The sequence below is a fragment of the Dermochelys coriacea genome, chromosome 7 (genome assembly GCF_009764565.3).
Source record: "Dermochelys coriacea isolate rDerCor1 chromosome 7, rDerCor1.pri.v4, whole genome shotgun sequence".
Lineage (NCBI taxonomy): Eukaryota > Metazoa > Chordata > Testudines > Dermochelyidae > Dermochelys > Dermochelys coriacea.
Genome location: NC_050074.1, coordinates 30759143 through 30777093, shown reverse-complemented (window position 1 = coordinate 30777093; position 17951 = coordinate 30759143). Strand labels below are relative to the sequence as shown.

The window sequence follows — 17951 nt, the reverse complement described above, 5'->3', positions numbered from 1 at the left end:
CTTGGTGCTCTGTGAATGGAGCATTACTCCTGCGTGTTGAAGTCGCCGGAGCATGTTCTTACTGATCTTCCTGCTGTAACATGTTACTAATTAGTATAAGGTAGCAACTGAAGGTCCCAGACAAGATCGGTGGAGGGTCCTATTGTGCTGGGCGTTGCACAGACTCCTCAGCTAAGATGGGGGTCCTGTTGGACGGGGTGCTGCATGGCCCTCCATCAGGCTAGGCACCCCACCAGCACATAGCGAAAGACAGTCTCTGCCCTGAAGAGATGCTCCCGGTCTAAATGGACAACGGGTAGGAGAGGAACTTGCCTGGGGTCACACAGCAGGTCAGTGGCAGAGCTGGGAACAGAATCCAGGTCTCCTTGGTTCCAATCTAGCATACACCTTCTCACCCCCAGATCATGCTGCTCCCCCATGTGCTGAGAATTGGATGGTGTGGTGGGAAGAGCTCTCCTCACAATACAGCTTCCTCCATTGCCTCTCTTGTGATGAAATGTGGGTCTCCTTTTCAGCCCAAGACGTGGATTGTCCTGCCTGCCTCTCATCGCTGTGTGCGCCCAAGTCCCACCCTGCCTATCTGAGAGCTTTGTATCTTCCTCAGGAACTTTCTGCTCCTTGCAGTACTGACTTGCACCATGTTGCCTTTCCTCCCAGACCGTTTCCCAGCTGCTTCCTTGCCTCTGAAACTGATAGCAGCTTTCTAACCTCAATCTTGCTGTGTCAGGGATTTGGGCTCTGAATGGAACGGGGCTGGAGGCTTCAAATCTACAGGGGCATGTTTGATTTTAGTTCATCCGTCTTGCGTTATCCTCACAGACAGTGCCCCCAGGCTGCAAGAGTAGTGCAGTTCTTAATGCTCAGACACACATATATAACAATTTGAAGGTAATTGATTATAATAATTATACCCAGCTTTTCTAGAGCACTTTTAATCAGTAGACATCAAAGTAGCTCACAAAGGAGGTCAGTAGCTCTAGCCCCATTTTACAAATGGGGAAACTGAGGCATGGGAAAGGGAAGTGACTTGCCCACAGTCACCCAGCAGGCCAGTGGCAGAGCTGGGAACAGAATCCTGAATCCCAGTCCAGTGCTCTACCCACTAGACCACATGGCTGTTTCCTCTAGGCCCACTCCTACTTAAGAGGGAAATGAGGATCTGTACTCTCTTTTGCTTCTGGATTAAGACTTTTTTTATTTTTAAAAAAAACTAAGTTAATTTTCATTCAGTCAACTTGGTCCCTTAGATAAGGACTGAGAGAGCTCCCATCTTGCATGGACTTCCAAAGAGACATCCTTCATCTTCCAAAATGACCTCTGGCAAAACAAAAGTTGTGTTTTAAGATCTGATATTTTAAGCAGAAAAAGTGTTTGCAAAAGATCCTTTCAGGCTGGATTGTAAAGAGAGAACAGACCCAATTTTATTTCCATAGTGGACTTCATAGTTGTTATGGCTAGAAGGGACCATTCTGATCATCTAGTCTGGCCTCCTGCACTAGGGCTGGCTGAAATTTTGTTGTCAAAACTTTTCTTTTTATTAATGGAGAAGTGAGTTTTGGCTAGACATACTTTTTGTTTAAAATTGCCTGCTTCCCATGGAACACTGATTTATTATTGTTTTTTTTTTTTGTTTGTTTGTTTGTCTGTCACAAAACCAAATGCCCAAAAACTAAAATGTTTTGATTTGGAAATGCAGCTGCAGTGTCTCATGGGAATTGTAGTTTGGTTGCCTCATGTCCCCATTCTCTGTTTGCTAGGCTCCCTGACTGTTGTGGACTCCCATGATACACTGCCTTCCCTTTTCAAGAAGAGACATAGTGCTGCATCACGGGAGATGTAGTCTGACCAAGGAACTCGGCCAAGAGAGGGGAATGGGAGCATGAGGCAACTGAACTACATCTCCCAAGATGCACTGTGGCCAGGCATTACCATGATATATGTACCACATGCCGTCTGCAAGAGGGGAGACTGCTGCATCATGGGAGACAAACTCTGATCAGAGAGGCTGGCCTATAGAGGAGAATGGGAGCATGAGGCACCATTATGTGACTTTCAAATTAAATTATTTCTGGTTTGGGCTGATATTTTTTGGTATCTAAATTTCAGTGTGTGTGGGAGGGATCCAAACGTTCAGTGGAAAATAATCCTATTATCACACCAGCTCTGTATAACCCAGGGCAAAAAATCTGACCTGGTAGAGTCTGTGTCAAACCCATTGTGGAGTCTCCTTTAAGACATAATGTGTCTGCAATTTCCTTGGCTTCAGGATCAGGACAGCTTATCCTGGCTGCAAGGATCACTGTAGAGCAGTGTATAGCAGATGTGCCTGGTATGTCCCTCTCCCTTTCCTGGCTTGTAATACAATGTAGTTCGTCTTTGGGAGGCGTCTGATGAAAGTTTTTTGTTTCAATCAAAGGCTAATTAGCTAATTATTTAAACATTGATCAGTTAATGATTGTGGGGCAACAGGGTGTGTAAGCCCTCTAGTGTGGCTATTAAATGGTCATCCTAATAAATGATTTACCAGGGTAGTAATAGTTGGGAGAAATGGTAGTGATTTAATCTCTGAGGACATCTAAGTGTTGGCGCTGTGACTAATGCTGGGGCCCTCAGGACTCCTGGGTTCTGTTCCCAGCTCTGGAAGGAGGAGGTAGGTCTAGTAGTTAGAGGAGAGAATGCGCAGAATAAGGAGTCAGGAAGCCTGGTTTTTGTTCCCACATCCTTGAGGGGAGGGGGGATCATGTGGGACTCCTGTGTTCTGTTCCCATGTGTGCCACTGACTTGCTATGTGACCTTGGGCATGGCCAGCCTGTGCCCTAGTTTCCCCATCTGTAAAAAGATGGGATAAGGCCAATCTCACCCAGAGACTTTGCGGCTTCCTTCATGTCTGTAAAGTGCTTTGAGATCCAGGCACAGAGAGCCATAGGAGGGTTACTCATCAGGTGTAATTTGAACTGTTCTAGATAGGATTATTGGCTATCTGGTGCCTGCAGAGGTTGTGCTGGCTGATAGTGGAGTGCACTGGTATCAGTGCTGGCATCTGGAGTGATAGCCAGCATGTGTGTTTTGGATCTTGGAGAGTGGGGCAGAATGCAGCACCATCCCCTGGGGGACAAAGGCTTTTGCCTCAGCAACGTTCTCCTATGCTAAGTTTGCTTCTAAATTTGTCTCTTCCATGTGGTGGCCAAATGTCATCCTGAGCCACTGGACAACAACCTTGTAGCCCCCCTGTGAAATTCCCCTCTTTATTCCTTGGGATAACTTGGGGGTTTCTGTCATCAGTCACTCTGCACTGGAGTGGGTAGAGAGGCAGTAAATCTCCCATCTTTGACTTCCAGAGTGAAGCCAGAGCAATTCTGAGCCAGGATCATAACAATCAGCTGATTTCAGAATCTGCTAATACAGCCCCTTGCACCTGGCACTGTGGAAGGGAGGATTTTAAGTGGATCGTGGAAGATATTTATGGGGGGGAGCAGTTTGCAGACACGTGCGTACGGGGGAGGAATTTGCACATGCCAGGTGGACATCTATAGGGGGAATATTTTGCAGGCACACACATGAGTATACGTATGCAGTGGGGAGTAGTGTGCAAGTGCGTGTGTGTGTGTGTACGCGTGCACACATGTAGAGAGAGTGTTTTGCAGGCTAGGATGACTAGATGTCCCGATTTTATAGGGATAGTCCTAATATTCAGGGCTTTGTTTTATATAGGTCTCTATTATCTCCACCCCCGTCCCGATTTTTCATACTTGCTATCTGGTCACCTTATTGCAGGCACAGGTGTGTGCATAGGGGAGCAGTTTGCAGGTGCTCACATGAGTGCAGGGGGAGTGCTTTGCACACTCGTGTAGGGGAAGTACTTTGCAGGCACATACACACACACACTTGTATATGTGGAGAGAATGGAGCATTCTGCAGGCAAATGGGCAGTCCCCATGTGCACTCTCTCATATGGGGGGAGCCCTTTGCAATCACAAGTAACTTCTGCTGTGCTGTAAGCTGTCACTGATCAGCTGAGCCTTCTTTCCTTGGATTCCTCTATGGGGGACTAGTGCGAGGATTCCTCCTCCATGTCAGCATCGGGCTGCTTCTGCTGCATCGTTCCTTGTGTGAGAAGGGGCGGAGGACGAGATAATGTGTAGTTCAGTGCTCGGTAGCAAAACACAGCTGGCTTTCAGAATTAAGCTCACCGCTCAGTGGTGAAGGGGGTCAGAGGGTCACACACCAGTACAACTGTGAGCTGTACAACCCAGTAACAAAGTGCAGTAAACAAAAATGGAAGGGACTCCATCTGCAAAAGCTGCTTTTGTGTTCCTCTGGCAGAGCGTTGTTGCAGTCGCTGTGCTGTGATTGCAAGCCCAGTCATGCTGCGTGTTGCAGTTGCAGCTCCTGATTGCTTAAGAAGTCTGTCTGTCTTTCTGATCTGATCACCCCCTCATCACTGTAGTATCTGCCATTTATCCTATCTGCCAGTTTGTCTCATCCACTTCTCTATTTACCCGGCCCACGTATTGCTGTAGTGCCTAGGAAACCTCCTGCTCCCCTTGAACATGTTTATAGACTTTAAGGCTAGCAAGGACCATCAGGATCATCTAGTCTGATCTCTTGCACATCACAGGCCACAGAACCTCCCCCTCCCCCCCCCGCCTGTAATAGACTCCTAACTTCTGGCTGAGTTACCGAAGTCCTCAAATCATGGTTTAAAGACTTCAAGTTACAGAGAATTCACCATTTACTCTAATTCAAACCAGCAAGTGCCCCACGCTGTAGAGGAAGGTGAAAACCACCCAGGGTCTCTGCCAGTCTGACCTGGGGGAAAATTCCTTCCCAACCCCAAATATGGTGATAGATTAGGCCCTGAATATGTGGTTGAGACCCTTCAGCCAGACACCTAGGAAAAAATTCTCTGTAGTAACTCAGAGCCCTCCCCATCTAGTGTCCCATCTCTGGCGGTTGGAGATATTTGCTAAAAGCAATCTCCGAAGAGCCACATGCCATTGTAGGCAGTCTCATTGTACCATCCTCTCCATAAACTTATCAAGTTCAGTACTGAAACAAGTTTAATTTTTTTGCCCCTGCTATTCCCCTTGGAAGGCTATTCCAGAACTTTACTCCTCTGATGGTTAGAAACCTGGTCTAATTTCTAGCTCAAACTTATCAGTGGCCTTTTTATATCCTTTTTGTGTGTGCTATCATTGGCCCTTAAATAACTCCTCTCCCTCCCTGGTGTTTATCCCTCTGATGTATTTATAGAGAGCAATCAGGTCTCTCCTCAGCCTTCATTTGGTTAAACTTAATAAATCAAGTTTCTTACCTCTCCTCTTGTAAGGTAGGTTCTCCATTCCTCTGATCTTCCTAGTAGCCCTTTTCTGCACCTGTTCCAGTTTGAATTCATTGTTCTTAAACATGGTCTCAGCAGTGCCTTGTATAATGGCACTAACATTTCCCTCTCTCTACTGGGAATACCTTGCCTTACGCATCCTAGGATTGTATTAGCCTTTTTCGCAGCCACATCACACGGATGGCTTGTAGTCATGCTTTGATTGACCAACATACTCGGCTCTTTTTCCTCCTCCGTTGCTTCCAACTGATACGTCACCAGCTAATAGCAAAAATTCTTGTTGTTAGGCCCTAAGTGGGCAAACTTTTTGGCCCGAGGGCCACATCTGGGTGGGGAAATTGCATGCAGGGCCATGAATGTAGGGCTGGGGTGGGTTGGGGTGTGGGAGGGAGTGCAGGGTGTGGGAAGAGGTGCGGGGTGAAGCAGGGGGCTCAGGGCAGGGGTTGGGGGGGCAAGAGGGATGCGGCAGGGGGCTCAGGGCAGGGAGCTGGGGGGCAGGGGGCAGGAGGGCTTTGGGGTGTGGGCTCTGGAGTGGCAGCAGTGCGCAGCGGAGCTCAGGCAGGCTCCCTGCCTGACCGGGCCAAGTGTCGCTCCTGGAAGCAGCTAGCACCACATTCCTGCAGCCCCAGGGGACAGGGGGTAGAGGGCTCAGCGCGCTGCCCTTGCTCGCGGGTACCTCCCCCATAGCTCCCATTGGCCGCGGTTCCCCATTTCCGGCCAATGGGGGATGTGGGGGACGGTGCCTTCAGGCGAGGGCAGCGCCTGGAGACCTTTGCCTCCCCCGCCACCTCGGGGCCACAGGGACGTGGTGCTGGCTGCTTCTGAGAGTGGCGCGGGGCCCGTGGCGCCACGGGGGTGGCAATCCCACAGGCCAGATCCAAAGCCCTGACGGGCCGGATCCGGCCTGCCGGCCATAGTTTGCCCACCCCTACCCTAAGTGCATGACCTTGCACTATTCAAATTCATTGCATTTCTATTACTCCAATTTTCAAGGTCATCCAAATCTTCTTGTATGGTATTCTGGTCCTGCTCCATATTGGCAACACCTCCCAACTTTGTCATCCGCAAATTTTATTAGCGCATGTCCATTTTGTATGCCAAGGTCATTCATGAAAATGTGAACTAAGATTGGTCCCAAGATCGATCCCTGAGGAACTCTACTAGTAACCTTCCTCCAACCTAACAGTTCATCTTTCACTATGACCTGTTGTAGTCTCCCCTTCAACCAGTTCCTTATCCACCTTTTGATTTTCGTATTAATCCCCGTCTTCTCCAGTTGAACTAATAATTATGCCCCGTAAGGTAGGGTGGAGCTGTTATCCCCATTTTACAGATGGACAGAGGCACAGAGAGAAAAGGAGACATGCTCAAGATCTCTGATGGAGCAGGGAATTGAACCTAGGTCTCCTAAGTCTCTCACTAGCACCCTTACCACTGTGCCTCCATCTTCTCCTTCATCTTTTATGTCTTTGGAGCAGGTACTGTCTTTTACCATGTGTTTGGGTTCTGCCCAGAACAATGGGCCCCTCACCCCAGTTTCAGCCAGGGGGATCTGTGTGGCACAGTGGAGGATTCCCCTGAACTCCAAAGGGTCTATGTTGCCCCCAGCATGCTTGGCTTCCCCCTCAGTTTCCATTGGGGTCTGTCAAGTGTCCAAAATGATGAAAAGCTGCCAATCTCAGTTTGCGGGGCTCTGTGTGGTGTCTAGCATGATGGAGAGCCCCCCCCCCCCCCAGCCTTTGTCAGGGTCAGTGTGACACCCAGCACCCGGGGGGTGAGGGGCCCTGATCTTGGTTGGGGACTGTGCACACCCAGTGGGGGCCCCAGCTCATCTGGTTTCCAGATACTACTACAATACAAACATTAATATTGGTGCATCTGTTTGTAATTTGTACTATGTAACTGGCTCTGTCTCCTAACATAACATTACAAAAGGACCTGAGTGTCTCATGGTCTTTGTCTGTATTGGGTAAAGGCAATATTAAATGCAAACGCTAGCTTCAGTGCAGTGCTAGGGCTGGTAGTGTAAAAAAGTCAAGCTCTCCTGGATTTTGAAAGGACCATTCTGGCCATCCAGTCTGACTTCCTGTGTAACACAGGCCTGAAAATGCCTCCCCCCCCCCCCCCAGCCACTTCTGCCCCCAGCCCAGCTTGGTGGTTGAGCCAGAGTAGATCTTTTTAGTGAGATGTGCAGTCTTGAACTATAGACTCCAAGTGATGGAGAATCCACCCTGTCCCTGGGTCAGCTGTTCCAATGATTAATCCCCCTCCGTGATAAAAAATCTGTGCCTTATTCTAGTCTGAATATAACAAAAATGTCCAGAGTTGTTTCAATAAATACTGAAATGAGATAAAACCTCATGCTTCGGGCTGTAAGCTGATCTCTAATTTTCAGAAGTCAAGAGGAAATTTTTCCTTGGGCAGTTTATCCTGTAAGCCTGGGGTTCCTCCCACACGTGGTGCTGGCTACTGTTAGAGAGGGCAGGCTGGACAACGTGGACCTTCAGTCTGACCCAGTGATTCCTATGTTCTGAAGGGCAAACGATTATTGTCACTGTTTTCTAAATCATTCAGCGACAATTTGATCAGCTCTAATCAGTTCTGTCCAGTTTTATACCCCACTACTACTGTAGTATGTGAGTGCCTTCCAGCAGAGCTACACCCCTGTCAGGTGTTTCTCTCTTCCTTTCTCCCAGGGGGAGAAGCGTGGTTCAGAGGAATGTCTTGTTTTGCTAGATGCGGGGTCTTGGATTTTTTTAAATATACATGTTTGTTAGAGAAGGCAAAGTCAAAGAACTGTGCCTGGCTGTTGGAATGGAAGGTGGGGAGGTTTGTTATGGTCCTTAGTCCTGGAGAAGTTCATTCCACAGCATCAGACCTGTCTCTGAGCTCTGTCTCCTGCACGGGTGAGCTTTACCCTTCTTGTAGAGAGCTCCTTTGTGCCAGAGGAGCAGAGTTGTTAACTGTGGTCTTCATCGTGGCTCCTTAAAATACCTTAGGCTTGGACCACGGAGTGCCTTGCAGATAAAGACTGAGACTTTGCTCTTGGTTAGAAATTCTGCAGGAGGCCAGTGTAAGGTGTGGAGGATGGGGCTGATGTGCATGTGGTATCCTGAATGGCTGGCGAGATGTGCTGTGGCGGTTTTCTGTACTTGAAGTTTCCTAAGCACTGAAGGCTTTGTGCCCAGGTATGTCGCGTTGCTGGAGTCCAATTGAGAAGTGACGAAGGGGGGAATAACTGAGTCCAGAATGGGATGGAGTCTCCTAGCTAACTGGAGGTGGTAGAAAGCATTACTCGTGGAGGATCTCGGCCTATTTTGAGAGGGTAAGCACATCCGTTTCACCTGTAGCTTGAGCTCTGCCAGCCTCTGTGGAAGATGTGGGCTTCAACTTACTCTCTCCACTTACAAAACCAGGATCAAGGCATCAATCGAGCAAGGCAGCTCTGAACACACAGTCCTCAGCAAAGAGATTATTATGGCTGATAGGCAAGTCTGATCTCTGATTGCAAGAGGGATTCCACATGGTGGTAGCACCAGCCACTTCGTTAAGGCAATTCATTTTCTCCTTCCAAGTGCGCTGGATTTGGTTGTTGCCAACTGTATGAAAAATACGGTGCTGCTTTGGAAAGTAACTGTTTAAATAGCACCCTTCTTGCTCAACAGATCTGCTTCCAGTGTGCCTCGGAGTCAGATCCACAACCCTTAACATCTCAAGTCTTTGAGAGCTGGGTTCCATTCTGGCTCTGGCATCAGCAACCGCTTGCTGAGCCAAATTCCCTCCCTCTGTGTTGCCAAGGGCATGGTATGCAGGCAGTGGGAAGGAGGTTGCTTCGGGCAGAGTCCAGGCTGCTTAATTTCTCTCTTCCTGGGCATGACGTGTGTGTGACTCAGATCCTGTGGTGAGTTTGCAGTTCAAAAAAATCCAGACCACCTTGTAAACTGAGCACACTTAATTTGGAGAAAGTGAAACCAACATGAGCCTTGAAGAGAGCTCCATGCAGGGTGCATAGAAGAGCAACAAAGGGTGATTTGAGGGTTGGAAAAAATGCCTTGCGGTGAGAGACTCAAGGAGCTCAGTCTATTTAGCTTCTCAAAAAGATGATCAAGGGGTGACTTGATTATGGTGCTTAAGTACCTTCACAGAGAGAAAATACTGTACTAAAGGGCTCCATAACCTAGCAGAGAAAGGCAGAACAGGAACCAATAAATCTGTGTTTCCACAGCACTTAGCACAATGGAGTCCTGGTTCATGACTGGCACGATGGTAATACAAACAACAATAATAATAATGACTGAAAGTCAAAGCCAGATTCAGTCAAAAGAAAAATAAGGTATTTTTTTGTAACAGTGCAGGTGACTTACCATTGGAACAAACTCCCAAGGGAAGGGGTGGATTCTCCGTCTCTTGGTATCTGCAAATCCAGACTGGATGCTTTTCTGGAAGATGCTTTAGATAAACACAAGATATTGGGCTCCATACAGGGTAACTGGGTCTTGTTCTATATAGAAGGTCAGACTAGATTACATTGTCTAATGGTCCCTTTGTCCTTAAAAATCTATGAATTTATTTAACTGCCAAGACAGCCACTCTCCTCTGTTATGACCCAGCTGCGGGAGATGTGGTGACCAAGGATCCCAGGGGATCTGGCTGGGGAAAGAGCTTCCGGGGAGATTGGAGAAATCCAGAGTGTGATCTCCTTCAGGAAATGCTGCCCTAGCCTTCCTATTTGCTTAACACTTTTCCATCGGAACCAGAATGGCAGTCCCGCTGCAGCCAGTTGACCTCTGAGATGGGCCTCTTCCATAAAGCTGCCCAGTGCTCTACTCACATGATTTTGAGTCCTGCACCTTCCTACACTGTTCTGTCTTGCCCCGTCTTGTTTAATCCAGTGCCCCCACTCTTCCCAGCAGGGAGACACTGCTTTTAGCTTTCACACCAGTAGGAACATCTTTTTCCACGTGCGATGGCAGAGAATGTTTTTGATCTTGCCACTGGCACTGTCTTGATTCATGTCCTTGCGAGAACCATAGCTGATGAGTAACCCTGAAATGCACCCCTTGCAGCGAGGCTGGTGAAGTGGATGCTTGCACTGCAGTTCAGGTCCTTGCACGGAAACATGGCCTTCAGCTATGGTGTGTGCGAATGAAGGATCTTAATGATCTTTGTTTTTATGAATGGCTTCCCTAGGGGCTTGCCCTCACTGAAAGGTTGAGATTCCCCTCTCAGAAACAAGAGAACTTGCTCTAACCTCTCGATAAATGCTGCCCACAGTTCCACGGTGTAGCCACCCTTGCGTTGTGTTCAAAGATCCAAGCCATGGAGCCCACTGATCTCAGCACTCAAGTCCTTGGCAGCTGTTCAGGTCCAAAGGGGCAGTCCTCCTAGGGAGGAAGGGTGGCCCAGTAGTTAGGGCACTAATTTCTGACTTGGGAGATCCAGGTTCAGGGATAAGTCACTTAGCTCTATGCCTCAGTTTCCCCATCTGTAAAATGGGGATAACAGCGCTGCTCTACCTCACGGGCAGTGAGGATAAATGCATTAAAGACTTTCAGGTGCTCAGATCCCCAGTAATGAGGGCTGTGTAAGTTCCTTAGGTAGATAGCTATGTCTGTTACGCAAGGGGCAGCTCCCTTGCTCCCCCCTGGAGTGATTGGCTCAGGCTCTGTGCGGGTGTTGCTGCGTTGGTTACACAAGGGGCAGTTCCCCGCCCCCCCACCGTGAGCAGTTTGGCTCAGGTTATCTGCCGTCCCAGACAAGCTGAGATCTGTTTCATTTTAGAACTCTCCTTTCTTTGAATAGCTGGCAATTTTTTGGTTGCTAATTGGGTTGCCTGCATGACTGAGCATGGAGAACAGCGTATGCTACTTGGCAGTGTAAAGGAAGGCCCCTGTGATTGGGAGGGAGGGTTGTTTATCAAGCCAACAAGACTTGAGACACTGTACTGGTAAGAGGTCAAGGGCTTGAAAATTATTGCAGATTTACACAGGTAATCTGGCAACCCTATGAATATTCAGCTGGTCTCCAGTGAGGACATCAATCTTGCCAGTGTGTAGAGCCCTACAAATCTGCTGATATCCGTAGACCATGTTTGAGGATCAGATGCAGGTACAAATTTTGTATCCATGCTGGGCTTTACCAATGTGTTTAAAAAAAAAATCAGCAGTTGAGCACAAACATAGTGTGAGACTGGCTTAAAAATCAGGAGATTTTAACAAACGTTGGGATCTTTGTCTTCTGGTTTCCAAGTCTTTAAGGGGCAGCTGTGTCATCGTTTCAAGTTTTTTCTTGGAACTGTGAAGGGTGGTATCTTATCTTTTCATTTAAAAAAAAAAAAGTTGACATTCTAACTAACACTATCATGTGATGCCAGGAGCCTGAGGCTTTATGAAAAATGGCAAATATTGCGAGACTCTTGATAAAATCACAGGGGTTGCGATGCTGCAATAGTGTCAACATTCAGGGAAATTGACTGTTGCAGAATAGCTTCCGTTAGGGCTGCTGATTTAAGAGTGCCTTTCTCTGGTTTAGTGTAGTGGACTAGAGGCAGAGAACAGTTTTTAGGCTGATCAGGGGAATGGAGAGCTGATCTTGTTAGAGGAGACTGAAAGAGCCAGGCTTGTTTAGCCTGGTCAGGTGAAGGCTGCGAGTGGATCTGGTTGCTCCTTCTCTAAATACATGGGGGGAGAACTCCAGGGAGGGAGAAGAGCTATTGAAGCTAAAGGACAATGTCGGCACAAGAACCAGTGCGGTTAAATTGGTCAGGAATCAGCTGAGGCTGTTAAGGAAGGTTTTAGCCATCAGAGGAGGGAGGTTCTGGAACAGCCTCCCCATAGGATCAGTTGAGAACAAACACCTCAATTAGTTTGAAGATGGAGTGGATACGTTTCTGCCAGGATCCTAGGTGGGAGTTGGCTGCAATAGCAGGGACTGGATGTGATAATCTTGGAGGTCCCTCCTTATGTAATCCACTTTGAATTTGGATTCAGCTAAACAGGAAAAAGCAATGTCTCTTTCAGAATAAGTGTCCACATGGGGGCTATTTTGGAATAGCTGTTGTGCTTTAAGTTCACACTCTCTACCTTATTCTACGCTATAGGCTTTCGGTGGCACTACTCATTCAGACCGCTCCCTTGACCATTGGCAGAAGTACGTAGGGAAGGCCTGTCTTAAGTTACAGGAACAGAACTAGTTTATATTCCCCAAGTAAAGCCCAGATCCACTGCCTCTCAGTCTGGTTCTTCCAGTCCTAGCCTTCCTTTTCAAACAGATCTGGGCTTTCCCCCAGGAGAGCGAGATAGCTGTAGTCATTTTGGCATGGTCTCTTTCCGATCCTTCAAGGTCAGCTGTTAAGCGAGTAGTAGAGGAGGCCCGCACAAGAGAGTTCTGGCATAGCTGTGCCTCTTGCGGGGGAGCTTGGGTTGTGCTTTTTGTGTTTGGGCAACATTCCTATGCCAGCAAAAGCCCTGGGGTAGATGCAGTAATCACGGCAAACTGGTGCTATTGCTGGGATGGCTTACTTCACTGTTCGACCTTGGGGGTTTTCCCCTTCCTGTGCAGTATGGGGCACAGGTCATCTGCTGGGATCCCCTGGGCATGACTCATCACAGAATTCCCTGCCATCGCAGGGGCTTCGGGCATTGATGGCCTCCCCTGTTCCCTGCTTGGGGCTCACAGCAGTTTAGCCTCCTGAGGGCTGAAATACTTTAATGTAACCTCATTTTAGTCTTTGGGCTTAATATAGGTGTATGTGGGTGAAATGTACTGGCCTGTGCTGTGGAGCTCAGAATAGATGTTAATGGTCCCTTCTGACCTTAAACTCTATGAAACCTCTCGAAACACACACCCCAGTATGTGCAGGGTTATCATCAATATGCTTATGATGAAGGTAAAGTCAGTGTCATGACATTTTTTTTGACCTGGAATAAGGCCATCAAAATGAAAAGGCTGAGGAAACACTGCTCTAGATTGCATCTCATAGACCAGAGAATTTCACCCACTGATTCTTGCACTGCACCCAAATCCTTCTCTTCCTTCAGGGTTAACGTGCTTCAAAAATAGGTGGCTTATATCCCCATTAGTCATCATTTAGTTAAGCTACATGCACTTGGTTCCTCTTTCTTTCTCACAGTGATTAGCAATTGCTCCAGGCCTTGAATTCCATCTTAACACACACAGGGCTGATCTCTTCAAAAGCTGCCAGAGGAATTCGGAAACCCAGTTCCCGTTTAAAATTAATAGGAATTGGGCATCAGAAATTCCAAGTAGGTATATGTAGCTAGAGGATATTTCACTGTCTCTTTGGCAGCCTGATCATGTGGATTTTTCTCCACAAAGATCCCATGAGGCCTTGCCCCAGTGGGACAGGGACTATCTTTGTATTCTGTACCTTGTGCAGTACCTAGCAAAGTGGGATGGTGATCCATGTTTAAGACCTCTATTTACTATCCCATTGCAAATTACTGGTGATGATTCTGGGGAGCTGAGCATTGTGGGAGAGGTACCCAGAGGGCATTGCCATTGAAAACTGCTTAGGCTAGTATGGAAACTTATACCAGTTTTACTTTATAGAGCCCCCCGCTACTGTGTGCCTCACAACTTTTATTATATTTATCCTCACAACACTCCACGTGCTAGGGAATTATTCCCATTTTACAGATGGGAAGATGAGGCACAAAGAGCCTAAGTCAACCTATATCTATTTTTAAACCAATATAGAGTCATAGGATTTTTAAGAACAGAGGGGACCATTAGAGCATCTAGGATAGCACAGGCCAGAGAATGTCACCCAGCTACCCCTGCACTGAGCCTAGCACTTTGCTGCAGAAAGGCAGCCAGATCTTGATTTGAAGACCTAATGAAATGGAGAATCCATCCCTTCCCTTGCGAGTTTGTTCCAATGGTAATCACTTGCACTGTTAAATCTGTGCCGCTTTTCTAATTTGAGGTTTTTCTGGCTTTTACTTCCAGCTGTTGGTTCTGGTTCTTCTTTGAGTGCTTGCTTATGCCCATTCCATTGTAGGTGTGTGTGTTTGCCACATGCACCAGTGCCAGAAGTTTTCCCCTCAGTGGTATCCATAGGGGACCGGCTTTGGTGCTCTGTGGAGTGGTGTGCATATGCCACGGTATAAGGGGCACTGCTGGCCCCCCGCCCCACCCTCTGTTCCTTCTTACCACCAGTGATGGTGCTGGAATGTCTCCTTTTCTTGGCAAGCTTTTTCTTCCTCAATTGCTCGTTGCAAACTTTGTTGTATATAGTTTAGTTTAGTTCCCTTAGTGTAGTTTAGTGTTAGTTTGTCATCCCCGATGGGGCATGCCCTGGTCCCTGGGCTTCAAACCATGTGACTATGGCAGAAAACCTATGCCAGTCAGTGACCACCGCAGTAGCTGTCTGAGGTGCTTGGGGGAAACCCACGTTAGTGACAAGTGTCAGACTTGTAAAAGTTTTAAACCTCAGAACAAAAAGGAGCGGTACATTCCCCTCTGAGTGCTCCTTATGGAGTCCGCACTTACACTGGCCCCAGAGCCGTCCAAATCAGATTCCGCTCCCAGCACCATGGCTTCGGTGTGGAGTGTGCCACCAGCGCTGACTGTGGACTGGTGTCGATCCTCCTCCTCCTGGTACCGGCTAGAAAGCAAACAAAGGCTGGGAGGGGAGAACCGGAGGAAAGCCAAGACCTGCGAGGGGCAGCTCTTCACCTCAGATGGAGGTCAGGCCGCAGCTCCCGCTGAGCAGGCTAGGCCATTCCAGGGCTCACCTGCCACCTTGGGAAGCAGCAGAGGCATTCGGCACCTGGCAATGCTGTGCACACTGGAGGCCTTTCAGGTCACAAAGGACATTTTGTCCCTACCGGTGCTGCCCACACCAGCCACGGAGGTACCCCACTCCAGGGGAAAATCTGCCTTGGGACCCTTCCAAGGGTCCCCATCAGTGTGGCACTGCTCCTCACCACAGGGAGTGCCCTGCCAGCGCTTGCCTGCACAGAGCCACCATGTCCCAGACACGGGGTGACCCACCCATCAGAGTCCCTGGTGTCGGTCCCCAGACTCCGAGCACCACTCCTGGGGCTTGAGGAGACGATCACCAGTGGAATGGTGCAGACCCGCAGAGGTTCCACTGCCCTGGTGCCGGGAACGTCCAAGCAGTTCTCCCAGTGTGTGGCACTGCTCCAGTGGTTCGATCCATCGGTCCAGGGAGCCCTGTTACCAGTCACCGGAACACAGGTATGGTTCACCATGGGTGCGCCGATGATCCCCGGTATGGTGGCCTACTCTCTCCTGTTCCCACTCGATGGACCACTCGCTAAGCGTCCAGCGTAGATTGCTGGGTTACCGTTGATGATCTGCTGAATGCCTCCACCAGTCTCCAGGATCACAGCGTCGAAGGTCACCGCCCTGGTGCAAATCCTCAGCAGAGTTCCAGGGTTGGCACCGACGCGCCCAGGGTAGACAGAAGGCCTTGGCACCATCCTGGTCCCCTGGACGCGGACCTTCCTCCTTGGGCTCCAACAGCGAAGAAGAGTCCCTACAAGTGGGTCAGGGCCACTCTGTGATTGTTGCCGAAAATCTATGCCTATCAGAGGCACCAGCATTCTCCACAGCACCTCTCGGTGCAGCGTGGCCTTGGGGCCAGTGGCCTACCCCCTAGCACTTCTGGAATCCCTGGGAGTTTTCACAGCCTTCACAGGAGCATAGGTCGGTCTTGGGCATCAGACAAGTGGTCAGCAACTGTCTCCACCCACCCCCGGACACAGATGTGACCCTAGAGCAGACCCCTCAGTCACCCGGCTGCAGCAGAGGTGCCCATGCAGGAGGCGACGGAGGTGGCAGAACCGCTGGTGCCCACTACCTCTTCATCCTCGCCTAAGGAGGCGATTGCGGGACTCTCTCCCCCAGTCCCTCAGGATGATACCAAGGCTCATCAAGAGCTCTTAAAGAGGGTCACCTCAAACCTGGGGCTTTAAGCTGAGGAGTGGGTGGAGCCCTCACACTCCCTTTTGGACGTGCTAAGTTCAGTGGCCCCTGCCAGGGTGGCATTGCACATGCATGACAGAGTGGCAAAAATTACTAAGACTCTGTGGCAGATGCCTTTGTCACGCCCCCCATTTCCAAGCAGGCAGTGCGTAAATACTGCGTCCCTGGTAAGGGGGATGGCTATTTGTACACGCATCCTGTCCCAAGCTCTCTGGTTGTGTCCACAGTCCATGAGCATGACAGACAGGACCAGCCAGGTGCGAAACCCAAAAACAAAGAGGCTTGATCTCTTTGGAAGAAAAGTTTGTTCAACTTCCAGCCTTCAACTGCAAGTGATCAACCACCAGGTCTTACTTGGCTGCTATGATTTTAACATTTGGCAGTCCCTGGCCAAGTTCTTGGACTCGCTGCCCGAGGAACCCAGGAAGGAATTCCTGGCTATTTCTGAGGAAGGCAAAGCGGTGGCAAGAGCAGCCCTCCATGCAGCCTCAGATGCAGCAGACTCTACAGCCCGAACCATGGCCTCGGCCATCTCCATGAGGTGGGAGTCCTGGTTACAGTTGTAGGGCTTTACAATGGAGGTTCAGCAGTCCATCCGAGACCTTCTGTTTGATGGCCTGATGCTGTTCTCTGAGCAAAGACACAAAACTGCATGGTCTGAAAGACTCCAGGGCAACCCTGCGTACTCTGAGCCTGTACACCCCAGGGCCAGCAAGGAAACGATTCAAGCCACAACAGACCCAGAGATTTGGAAGTCAACCTTGGTCGGAGCCTTACCGTAAGAAGGGCAAGGCCTAAAAGCGCCAGCAAGGCCACCAGCCAGCATCCTCTTCTCATTCAAGCTCCACCTGTGGCCAACAGAGTGGTAAGTAGGCGTTTTGAGGGTGCATTCGAGGGTGACCTTCCAGCCTGGATCCTGGATTCTGCTCCCACGTTTATTTTCCAACCGCTTGTCCCCCTTCCTCCCTGCCTAGGCCTCTATAACATTGGACCGGTGGTTCCTCAGCACAGTAGCAGGGGGAGATACCCTCCCAGTTTATTTCTGTCTCCCACCTCCCCCTCCCCATCCCTCTTCAGGGACCCTTCTCATGAGCATTTGCTAGCACAAGAGGTGCAGGGATTTCTGCAGGTGGGAGCCGTGAAAGAAGTCCCACTGCATTTAAGGGGCAAAGGGTTTTACTCCCTCTTTTTTTTTTTCATCCCAAAAGCCAAGGGGGGTCTGCAGCCCATCTTAGACCTGTGAGGCCTCAACAGATATCTCAAGAAGTTGAAGTTTTGCATGATCTCCCTGGCCTCCATCAACCCTTCCGTCGATCTGGGAGACTGATACCCTGCCCTCGATTTTTAAAGGATGCTTACTTTCATATATCAATATTCCACGGGCACAGATGTTTTCTGTGCTTCACGGTGAGGACTGCTCACTACCAATTTGCAGTGCTCCCTTTCAGCCTTGCAACAGCCCCAAGGGTGTTCATCAAGTGCATGTTGGTGATGGCGGCTTACCTCAGACGTTGGGGTATCTAGATTGACCCGTAGCTCAAGGACTGCTCCAGGACTTGGGTCCAGCACAGTGTCACCGTGCTGCAAGCCACATGCCAAGCCCTTGGCCTGTTGATTTAACATTGATTTTTTTTTT

At 49.1% G+C, this 17951-nt stretch overlaps 1 protein-coding gene across 6 annotated transcripts in view; it reads left to right on the top strand.

Moving 5' to 3' along the window:
- Positions 1-17951, top strand: part of PC (pyruvate carboxylase) — a 240543-nt gene that overhangs the window by 3496 nt on the left and 219096 nt on the right. The window contains exon 2 of one of the 6 annotated variants that reach the window (XM_038408868.2): positions 8530-8666. The exons of 4 other annotated variants lie outside the window; for them this stretch is intronic. The gene's annotated coding sequence lies outside the window, so the exon portion shown is untranslated. Of the gene's footprint in view, positions 1-8529; positions 8667-9100; positions 9243-17951 lie in introns of those variants that run through there. One more of the 6 variants, XM_043519548.1, reaches the window with a different exon arrangement.